Here is a 10,774-nt window from a genome sequence, read left to right as displayed (position 1 = left end):
TCTGGTCAGGCGCGCTGCGTCAATCATATCTAGTTCGTTAGCTAAGCTAGCCACCTTAGCTAGCCAGTAACTCTTCCAGTATGTTTGACGTCATTTCACAGGAGTGGTTTTTGGATGGAAGCATTAGAGATCAGAAGAAATGGCAATTCTGTAGACAAATATCTTATCCATTCTTAGCATTAAATGGCCTGGTATGATGGTGCATTGATCAGTTATATACTGAACAAAAATATAAATGCAACATTCAACAATTTCAAAATTTTTACTGAGTTACAGTTCATATAAAGAAATCAGTCAATTGAAATAATTCATTAGGCCCTAATCTACGGATTTCACATGACTGGGCAGGGGTGGAGGGCATAGGCCAATCAGAATGAGTTTCCCAAAAAGGGCTTTATTACAGACAGAAATACTCCTCAGCATGCTGTGCTGAGGGAATAAACACACACTCATGCACACACTTACACACCACACACACACAGACACAACACACACAACAGACACACACACAGTCTTGTATAACTAACCCTTGTGGGGACACACAATTCAGTCACATTCAAATTCCTATTTTCCTTAAACCTAACCCTGACCTTAACCCTAAACCTAACCCTAGCTCCTATCCCTAACCCTAAACCTAATTTTAATTCTAACCTTAACCCTAAACCCCTGAGAAATAACATTTGACCTTGTGGGGACTAACTAAATGTCCCCAGTTGGTCAAATGTTTGTTTGTTTACTATTCTTGTGGGGACTTGTGGATAGTTAAACACTTCCGCACACACACACACGCTCACGTGCACACACCACACACACACACACACACACACACACACACACACACACACACACACCACACACACACACACACACACACACACACACACACACACACACACACACACACACACACACACACACACCACCACACACACACACACAAACATGTCAATGTCAATGATACAATGGAGGCCACGTCATAAAAAACACACGCTAACCTGCAGAGTGATAAATGATCACATCAAATTTGGAAAGACATAGATACAAACAGATCACTCTCGAGTCAGATGTTAAAAGAATGTGTCATTTAGCCTATTCAAAACAAAAACATGTTTCAAGTCAGGAATAGGCAGTTCTGATGCCGAAAAATATAGGAAATTCTTGCCTACTTCAACTATATTTTGCCTACTTCAACTATACATGGTAACAAAAACGTACTGAAAACACTACCAAGATTAGAATTTAGTTCAACTATCACCAAGCTACTGCATAATGTAGTTACAGTTTTTAACAATCACTTTGGCACTAATTTCAGAACCTTGTGGTCATTTTTCAAAACTCTAGACACAAAACTCAAAACGGTCATCACTTGTAACTCAGGCTGTCCAATGTTCAAAACATTGCATTGTGTCACGCCCTGACCTTAGAGAGCCTTTTTATGTCTCTATTTGGTTTGGTCAGGGTGTGGATTTGGGGTGGGCATTCTATGCTTTGTTTTCTATGTTTCTTTATTTTCTATGTTTTGGTCGGGTATGGTTCTCAACAGAGGACAGCTGTCTATCGTTGTCTCTGATTGGGAATCATACTTAGGTAGCCCTTTTCCCTCCTTTCAGTGTGGGTAGTTAACTTTGTTTGTGGCACTAATGCCCTGTAAGCTTCACGGTTGTTTTCGTTTGTTGTTTTGTTGCGACATTTTAAATAAAAGAGAAATGTACGCTCACCCACGCTGCACTTTGGTCTTCTTCCAGCATCGGCCGTGACAGAACTACCCACCACAAACGGACCAAGCAGTGTGGTAAGGGGGAGCAGCGTTTTCAGGAGGACTGGAACATGGAGGACATCCTGGACGGCAAAGGATCAGGAGCTCCATGGGCTCCATGAGAGAGCTCCTGGCCGGAAAGGATCGCCTGCCGTGGAGCAGGTGGAAGCATCGAGGAAGGTGAAGGCAGCGAGTAAGGGGTACAGCGTTACAGAGGGAACACGGCTAGCACGGAAGCCCGAGAGGCAGCCCCAAAAATGTTTTGGGGGGAGCACACGAGGAGATTGGCTGAGTCAGGTTGGAGACCTGAGCCAACTCCTCGTGCTTACCATGGGGAGAAGCGTGGTACTGGTCAGGCACCGTGTTATGCGTTGGAGCGCACGGTCTCCAGTGCGGGTTCACAGCCCGGTGCGCTACATCCCAGCTCCCCGCATCTGCCGGGCTAGGGTGAGCATCCAGCCAGGATGGATGATGCCGGCTCAGCACGCCTGGTCTCCAGTGCGTCACTTCGGCCCAGGATATCCTGCGCCGGCTCTGCGCACTGTGTCTCCGGTGCGTCTGCACAGCCCAGTGCGTCCTGTGCCAGCTTTTGCAGGGCGAAGATAACCATCCAGCCAGGAAGGGTTGTGTAGACTCTACGCTCGAGACCTCCAGTGCGCCTCCACGGCCCAGTGAATCCGGTGCCTCCGCCAAGAACCAAGCTCCAGTATGTCTCCCCAGCCTGGTGAGTCCTGTGCCTGCTGCCAGAACCAGGCCTCCTGTATGTCTCTCCAGCCTGTTGAGCCCTGTGGCAGCTCCACGTACCAGACTGCCCATACGTCTCCTCACTCCAGTGATGATCCATGCAAGGAGCCTCCAGTGATGATCCATGACAAGAAGCCTCCAGTGATGATCCATGCACGAAGCCTCCAGTGATGATCCATGACACGAAGCCTCCAGTGATGATCCATGGCACGAAGCCTCCAGTGATGATCCATGGCACGAAGCCTCCAGTGATGATCCATGGCACGAAGCCCCAGTGATGATCCATGGCAAGAAGCCTCCAGTGATGATCCATGGCACGAAGCCTCCAGTGATGATCCATGCAAGAAGTCCAGTGAGGTCCATGGCAACGCCCCAGTGATGATCCATGGCACGAAGCCTCCAGTGATGATCCATGGCACGAAGCCACCAGTGAGGAGTCATGGCACGAAGCCTGCAACGAGGGTTCCCGGTCCGGAGTCTCCAGCGACGGTCTCCAGTCCGGAGTCTCCAGCGACGATCCCCAGTCCGGAGCCTCCGAGCGAGGTCCCAGTCCGGACCCTCCAGGGACGGTCCCCAGTCCGGAGCCTCCAACGACGGTCTCCAGTCCGGAGCCTCCAGCGGACGGTCCCAGTCCGGAGCCCAACGACGGCCTCCAGTCCGGAGCCTTCAGCGACGATCCCAGTCCGGACCTCCAGGGACGGTCCCCAGTCCGGAGCCTCCAGCGACGGCCTCCAGTCCGGAGCTCCAGCGACGGCCTCCAGCCCGGAGCCTCCAGCGACCCGGAGCCTCCAGCGACGGCCTCCAGTCCGGAGCCTCCAGTCTGAAGCCTCCAGCGACGTCCCCAGTCCGAAGCCGCCAGCGAGGGTCCCCTGTCCGGGGCCCGCAGCCAGGGTCCCCAGTCCGGGGCCTGCAACGAGGGTCCCCAGTCCGGGGTCGGCGGCAAGGGTCCCGCACCAGAGGCACCACCTAAGTGGGGGGAGCCAGAAGCGGAGGGGGGTCTACGTCCCGCACCAGAGCCACCGCCGTAAAGGAAGCCGTAAAGGGGTACTGTCACGCCCTGGCCATAGAGAGGCTTTTATTCTCTATTTTTGGTTAGCCAGGGTGTGGCGAGGGTGGGCACTCTAGTTTCTTCATTTCTATGTTTTTCTATTTCTTTGTGTTTGGCCGGGTGCGGTTCTCAATCAGAGGCAGCTGTCTAGCTGTCTCTGATTGGGAATCATACTTAGGCAGCCTTTCCCACCTGCGTTTTGTGGGTAGTTGTTTTCTGTATAGTTTAGTATCCTTACAGAACTGTTCGTTTTTCTCTTTGTTATTTTTGTTCTAGTGTTCTGATTTAATAAAATATCATGAACACGTACCACGCTGCGCTTTGGTCCACTCCTTCTTCATCAGACGAGCGTGACAACGCACAAGATACTGATAGTTTCCCTGTGTAGTTGTTCGTAATATCATTAAATATTGTAGTACAAAATATGTGATACATGTTTAATATGCTACTACACGTAAATACATCACGTTAAAAGGACTAGTGGAGAGAATACTACAGACACAGTGGAACATTGAACAAAATATGAAATTTATATGAAATACAATAAAAATCACAACATAGGGTTCTTTGAATCAAAGCAACAAAAAAAATGCTACAAAAAAGAAACAACTTTAAAGGTCAACTGCAGTGTTCCTCACCTGGCTTACTGTAAAAAGCAAAACAAAAGATTGATTACTGTACTTCTATATTTCCATCAACCCTGTCTTGTGGATGTGCCACAGGTCTCATCCACATCACAATGGATATTTTCATTAGCCAAACATCTTGGGAAGAATCTTTGGGCATGGCGAATCCAGGCCTGACACTGGTCTGCCGTGATTCATTGCATGCGTCATCCATGGCCTGGAGAAGGGTGGCTTGTTCGTGAGGGCCCCTATCATATACCTTCCACCATGTGGAGAAAAAATCCTCAATCGGGTTAAGGAAAGGAGAGTATGGGGGTAAGTACAGGGTGGTAAAATTGTGGATGGGCCTGAAACCATGCTTGCACCATTTGAGCATGGTGGAACCTGACATTATCCCACACAATGACATAGGTCATGCCATCAGCCTACAGACCTGATTTAGCTCATCAAGGAAGGGACATTCGAACAGTGAATCATGTGGGCTGCCTGCAACTCAATATATAGAGTATATAGAGTAGAAGCTTTAGATGTTGTTCGACCAAACATTAGAACGGGCAAGATGCGTAATCTAAGCAACTTTGACCGCGGTATGATTGTTGATGCTACACATGGTGATTCCAGCATCTCAGAAACAGCTGCCCTCCTGGGATTTATACGCACTACAGTCTCTAGAGTATACAGAGAATGGTGCGATAAACAAAACACATTCAGTGAGAGGCAGTTCTGTGGTCAAAAACACCTTGTTAATGAGAGAGGTCAGAGGACAATGTCCAGACTCATTCAACCTAACAGAAAGGCCACAAATGCTCAAATAACAGTTGTTTAAAACAGTGGTGTGCAGAAGGGGATCTCTTAACGTACAACACTGTGAATAATTCAGGCTGTTGTGGATGCAAAAGGGGGTCCTACCCAGTACTAGATAGGTGTACCTAATAAAATGGCCGGTTAGTGTACAGTAATGTCAAATCTGAAAACATGGTCTGGAAAAGTGGTACATGTTGGGAAAGAAACAGTGTCTGATAAAGAATGATGATGAAATATTACATCCATAGATAATGTAGTCCAATGTTCCACGGTAATTGGTGTCAATGGATGCAAGATGCAATAGATGGTATAAAATACAGTATATACATATGAGATGAGAAATGCAAGATATGTAAACATTATTAAAGTGGCATTATTAAAGTGACTACTGATCCATTTATTAAAGTGGRCAATGATATCAAGTCTGTATGTAGGCAGCAGCATCTCTGTGTTAGTGATGGCTGTTTAACAGTCTAATGGCCTTGAGATAGAAGCTGTTTTTCAGTCTCTCAGTCCCAGCTTTGATGCACCTGTACTGACCTTGCCTTCTGGATGGTAACGGGGTGAACAGGCAATGGCTCGGGTGGTTGTTGTCCTTGATGATCTTTTTGGCCTTCCTGTGACATCGGGTGCTGTAGGTGTCCTGGAGCGCAGGTAGTTWGCCCCAGGTGATGCGTTGTGCAGACCGCACCACCCTCTGGAGAGCCTTGCGGTTGTGGGCGGTGCAGTTGCCATACCAGGCGGTGACACACCCCGACAGGATGCTCTCAATTGTGCATCTGTAAAAGTATGTGAGGGTTTTCGTTGTGAATTCATGGTCAGATTTGCCTAAGGGAGGGCGGGGGAGGGACTTGTATGCATCGCAGAAGTTAGAGTAGCAGTGATCCAGTGTATTGCCTGCACGAGTGCTACAATCAATATGCTGATAGAATTTAGGTAGCCTTGTTCTCAAATTTGCTTTGTTAAAATCCCCAGCTACAATAAATGCAMCCTCAGGATATATGGTTTCCAGTTTGCATAGAGTCCAATGAAGTTCCTTGAGGGCCGCGTCGTGGTATCGGCTTGAGGGGGGGATATACACGGCTGTGACAATAACCAACAAGAATTCTCATGGGCGATAATATTTTGGGATTTGATTGTGATTAATTCTAGGTCAGGTGAACAAAAGGACTTGAGTTCCTGTATGTTGTTACGATTACACCATGAGTCGTTAATCATGAAGCATACCCCCCCGCCCTTCTTCTTCTCAGAGAGATGTTTATTTCTGTCGGCTGTACCGACTCCAACAACATATCCCGAGAGAGCCATGTTTCCATGACATAGAGTATGCTACAATCCCTGATATCTCTCTGGAAAGCAACCCGTGCCCTAATTTTGTCTACCTTGTTATCTAGAGACTGGACATTGTCGAGTAATATACTRGGAAGCAGTGGGTGGTGTGCACGCCTCCAAAGTCTGACCAGGAGCCCGCTTCGTCTACCTCTTCTGCGGCGACGTTGTTTTGGGTCGGCCTCTGGAATCAGATCACACGCCCTGGGTGGTGGTGCGAACAAAGGATCCGCTTCGGGAAAGTTGTATTCCGGGTCGTAATGTTGGTAAGTTGACGTCGCTCTGATATCCAATAGTTCTTCCCGGCTGTATGTAATAACACTTAAGATTTTCTGGGCTAACAATGCAAGAAATAATACATTAAAAAACAAAATATTGTATKGTTTCCTAAGGACTAGAAGCGAGGCGACCCTCTCTGTCGGCGCCATCTTGCTACTAGTTGAACTACAGTACATGAAGTTCACTATTCCCCAACATTGGTATGCACATGGCATGGGATGTGTGTGCGTGCACGTCCGATGTGTGTGTGTTGGATTTGATGAGATGAGTCGAGGACTGAGCTCAGTCCTATGTGGGCCTTACAGTACAGCTAATCCCTYACTCTGGTTCCAACTCACTGACTGTCTGCATCTCTCTCACTCGCTAAGTCTCTCTCTCTCTCTCTACASCAGTGGTTCTTAACCTTGTTGGAGGTACTGAACCCCACCAGTTTCATATGCGCATTCACCGAACCCTTCTTKATTGGAAAAATAAAATYTGATTTTTTCAAATTCAAAACATAGGTATATATTTTACTGGTGCACAAAATGAACCGTGCATCAACATCAACACCGTGTGTTCAAAGAACAAAATCATCAAAACAAAAACATAATAATGAATATTTACTGCAAATCAGTTTGTTCCTTTTCTTCGTTTTTATGTCCAGTATCCTCGAAAATGATTGCTCGCAAAGATATGTTGTAACAAACGGTATGAAAATCTCCAGAGCTTTCTTAGCAATAACAGGGTACGTTACCATTTGTTGACACCAAAACYTTGAAAGRGTTGTTGTTCTGAAGAGTTGCTGRTGAACCTGGCTCTGCTGAATTTCAATGATTTCATCGAGGTATTCATCATTGACATCTGTTGTCTCAACACTAAACGTGAACGGCTGCTCACCCATGCTGGATATGACTCTCTTGTAGGGAAGTATCCTTCGAGAGACTTTGCAAGCTCATATAAGTGCGTGGAAATTGCTTGCTTCAGTTCCAGGGTACAGAAATGTCTCCGATTCCAGATACATCTTCGATCTTACTTACACAGTCGTCCAGCAGGGGAAGTTTGCGAAGTTATCGTTCTCTGTCGTCGTTTCCATAACGGTAGCATTTTTTTGAAAGCCTTCAGGTTTTCCTCTGGCTTCGATGATGTTGACTCCACCGCCTGCATCTTTTGATTGAGATGATTGAGAGCTGCGAAGATATCAGCCATGTACACTAAAATGAGAATGAACTCAGAATTTTTGAAGCAATCTGCATGAACAATGTTGGGTGCTCTTGCAAACAGGGATAATTCCACACGCACGGCAAAAACACACGATTCAGCACTGTCCCCGGGATAACCACCGAACGTTAGAATGGTACAGAAGTACCTCGAATTCAGAGCCCATTTCTTTACACAGCTCACTGAAGATGCGGTGCCTCAGAGCACTTAGTTCGCACATAGTTCACGCATTTCCACTACAATTTTTAATACTTCTGCCAGTTTTTGGAGGCAAGGTTTTTTGTTGCCAACGCATGCCTGTGCAGAATACAATGCGTAACAATGATGTGTGGGTGCATCGGCTTTTCACTAGCGCACAAAACCAGACTTTCTTCCCAGCCATGACTGGAGCTCCGTCCGAACAAACTGCAGAAACATATCCACGAAAGATTGTTGTCTTTGAAGAAGTCATCCAAAGTTTCTTCACGTCGGCTGCCTTAGTTTGTTGTTGTAAGAGGCTTACAAAATAAAAAATCTTCCTTTAATCACGTTGTTCTTCCACATAGCGCAACGAATAGCAGCAAAGCTGGCTTAGATTGGAAACGTCTGTGGTCCTCGTCGAGTTGAAGGCTGAACTTTTGTGCCGGCTTGAAATCAGATCTGCAACTACTTGAGCCAAGATGTCTTTGCTCATGTCCTCTATTCTGTCGCTGATGGTGTCATTTGAAAGAGGAATTTGGGATACTTAACTTCAGCCTCTTTTCCCAGCATGATATTTGCCATCTTCAAACACAGCTGGTTTTATAGTGTTTCACCAAATGGTGTGTGGTTTGCCTGCTTTGCGATCAGGTAAGCAACTCGTACGATCCTGTGAGGATCGGTTTGTTGATGGGTACAAAGCCGAGAACAGGCAGAGTAGCCTTTTCATCAAATCTGTCTCTCTTCCACGCTTGAATTCAGCGAGCGTTGTGTTCTTGTATTTTCCATCTCCATGCAGCTTAAGGAAGTGTTCTCTTAGTTTTGCCGGTGCTAGACTAGAATTGCTCGACTTGGCATTGCAAATCATGCAGTTAGGACGCTGACTCCCATCACGTTCCGTTATACATGTGAATCCATATTGTACATATTCGTCCAACCACTTTCTTTTTTTGCTCGACATAGTAAGTATGAAGGGATTAAAATATTAAGAAAGAAATCACAAGACGTACCATCACGACAGTCACAAGTCGACTACTGAGCGCACCAAATTCCCTGCAGCACAGATAGGCCAAGCGATGTAGCGTGATCACCTGCAGCCAATGATGGCCAAGCGGGGCGTGTCATCACGAATCATATGAGTCGGATGTGTGTCTTGACCTCCGCCGAACCCCTGAGACTGACTCACCGAACCCCTGGGGTTCGATCGAACCCAGGTTAAGAACCACTGCTCTACACCTATTTCTCTTTCTCTATAGCTCTCTCTCTCTACACACCTCTATCTTTCTCTCTCTCTCTTTCCATCTCTTTCTGTCTCTCTTTCTCTCTTCGAAACCCAAGTCCCCAATTGAGCAGTGGAGGCTCCTCAGAGGAGGAAGGGACCGTCCTCCTCAGTGAATTTCATAAAAATAAAAATGGTAAAATGTGTCCTTTTTAAGTAAAACTATGCTAAATATAACCACGTCAACAAATAATGTATTACAGTTTTCCCAATTGTTAACACAAGTTTGCTGAAGCTACATCTCATGTAGTCAAAACTCTAAACACAAAATACAAAACAGTTAGCCAATTTCCCCAAACCCCACAGACCTCTTGCAAAATGAAACACAGCAATCAAAATCATGTACTCCCTGCTAAAAAAATAGAACTCTGCCTACAAATGAGACACCCACACACATCAAATTAATCTAACTTAGTGACAACCCGAGATCGCACTAATGTGACATGTTCAAAACACTAATATGAGAACCTATTTCAGTGTAAAGACTAAGATGTTCTTGTTATACTGTATATTGTTTGTGTGTACTCAAACAAGAAAAGAACACAAATTTAAAAAATGTGGTTTTARATTTCAACATGACTCAGTACATGTCAAACAGCATACTGTAAGCACACAGTAAGATTGCAAAAATACAGTAAATATATGTTGCATATGCAAAGGAAGAAAAACAGGCCTATACTGTACTGTATGTCAGGTCAACTGTACGGAATAGAAACAAATAACTGTCGAAATACAGTAAAATCGAAATCATAAATCAAGAAACAAATACTCCATTGCGAAAACAAAATCAGTCATGTCTGTTGTTTAGGTCCAGCCACAGTTTTTCATCAACATCACAGGCGATATTCTCCTTGGTCAGACAGCGGGGGAAATATCTTCTGGCATGACGCATCCACCCCTGACAGGAGTCTGCTGGAACGTCACCACAGGCCATTGCCTGGAGATGGGCCATATGTTCATGGGGTTTGTGATCATACACCTTCCACCGCCATGCTAAAAACAACTCCTTAATGGGGTTGAGAAATGGGGAATATGGTGGGAGATGTAAACCAGTAAACCTGGGATGGTCATGGAACCAGTTGTGGACCTGAGCAGCCCGTTGTCTCAAATTAGAACATACATTTGATACTCAGGATCACCTGGCTCTCTTTGCTCTGGCTGAAAAATATTGTCATGTAAGGTGTTCAGGAAATTAAAGAAATGGGCAGTGTTGTATGGTCCWAGGGTGGCATGGCGGGGGAGGACCCCATTGTGGCGCATAGCTGCGCATATGGTGYCATTTCCCCCGCGCTGGCCAGGTACCTCAATGATGGCGCGTTGACCAATGATGTTCCTTCCTCTCCTCCTCATCTGTGCTAAATTGAATCCAGCCTCATCTATGAATCATAGTTCCTAGGGGATGGGACTTGCATCCAACTCCATGATTCTCTGAAATGACAGTAAATACTGTAATTGATGTGTAGTAAAGTTCACTGGCAACATCAATGAGTCTCTAAAGTTTCAAGAGAGTAATACTAGTACATTACCTACTT

Source organism: Salvelinus sp. IW2-2015, linkage group LG3 (assembly GCF_002910315.2).
Source record: "Salvelinus sp. IW2-2015 linkage group LG3, ASM291031v2, whole genome shotgun sequence".
NCBI lineage: Eukaryota > Metazoa > Chordata > Actinopteri > Salmoniformes > Salmonidae > Salvelinus > Salvelinus sp. IW2-2015.
Note: the sequence above shows the minus strand (reverse complement) of the source record.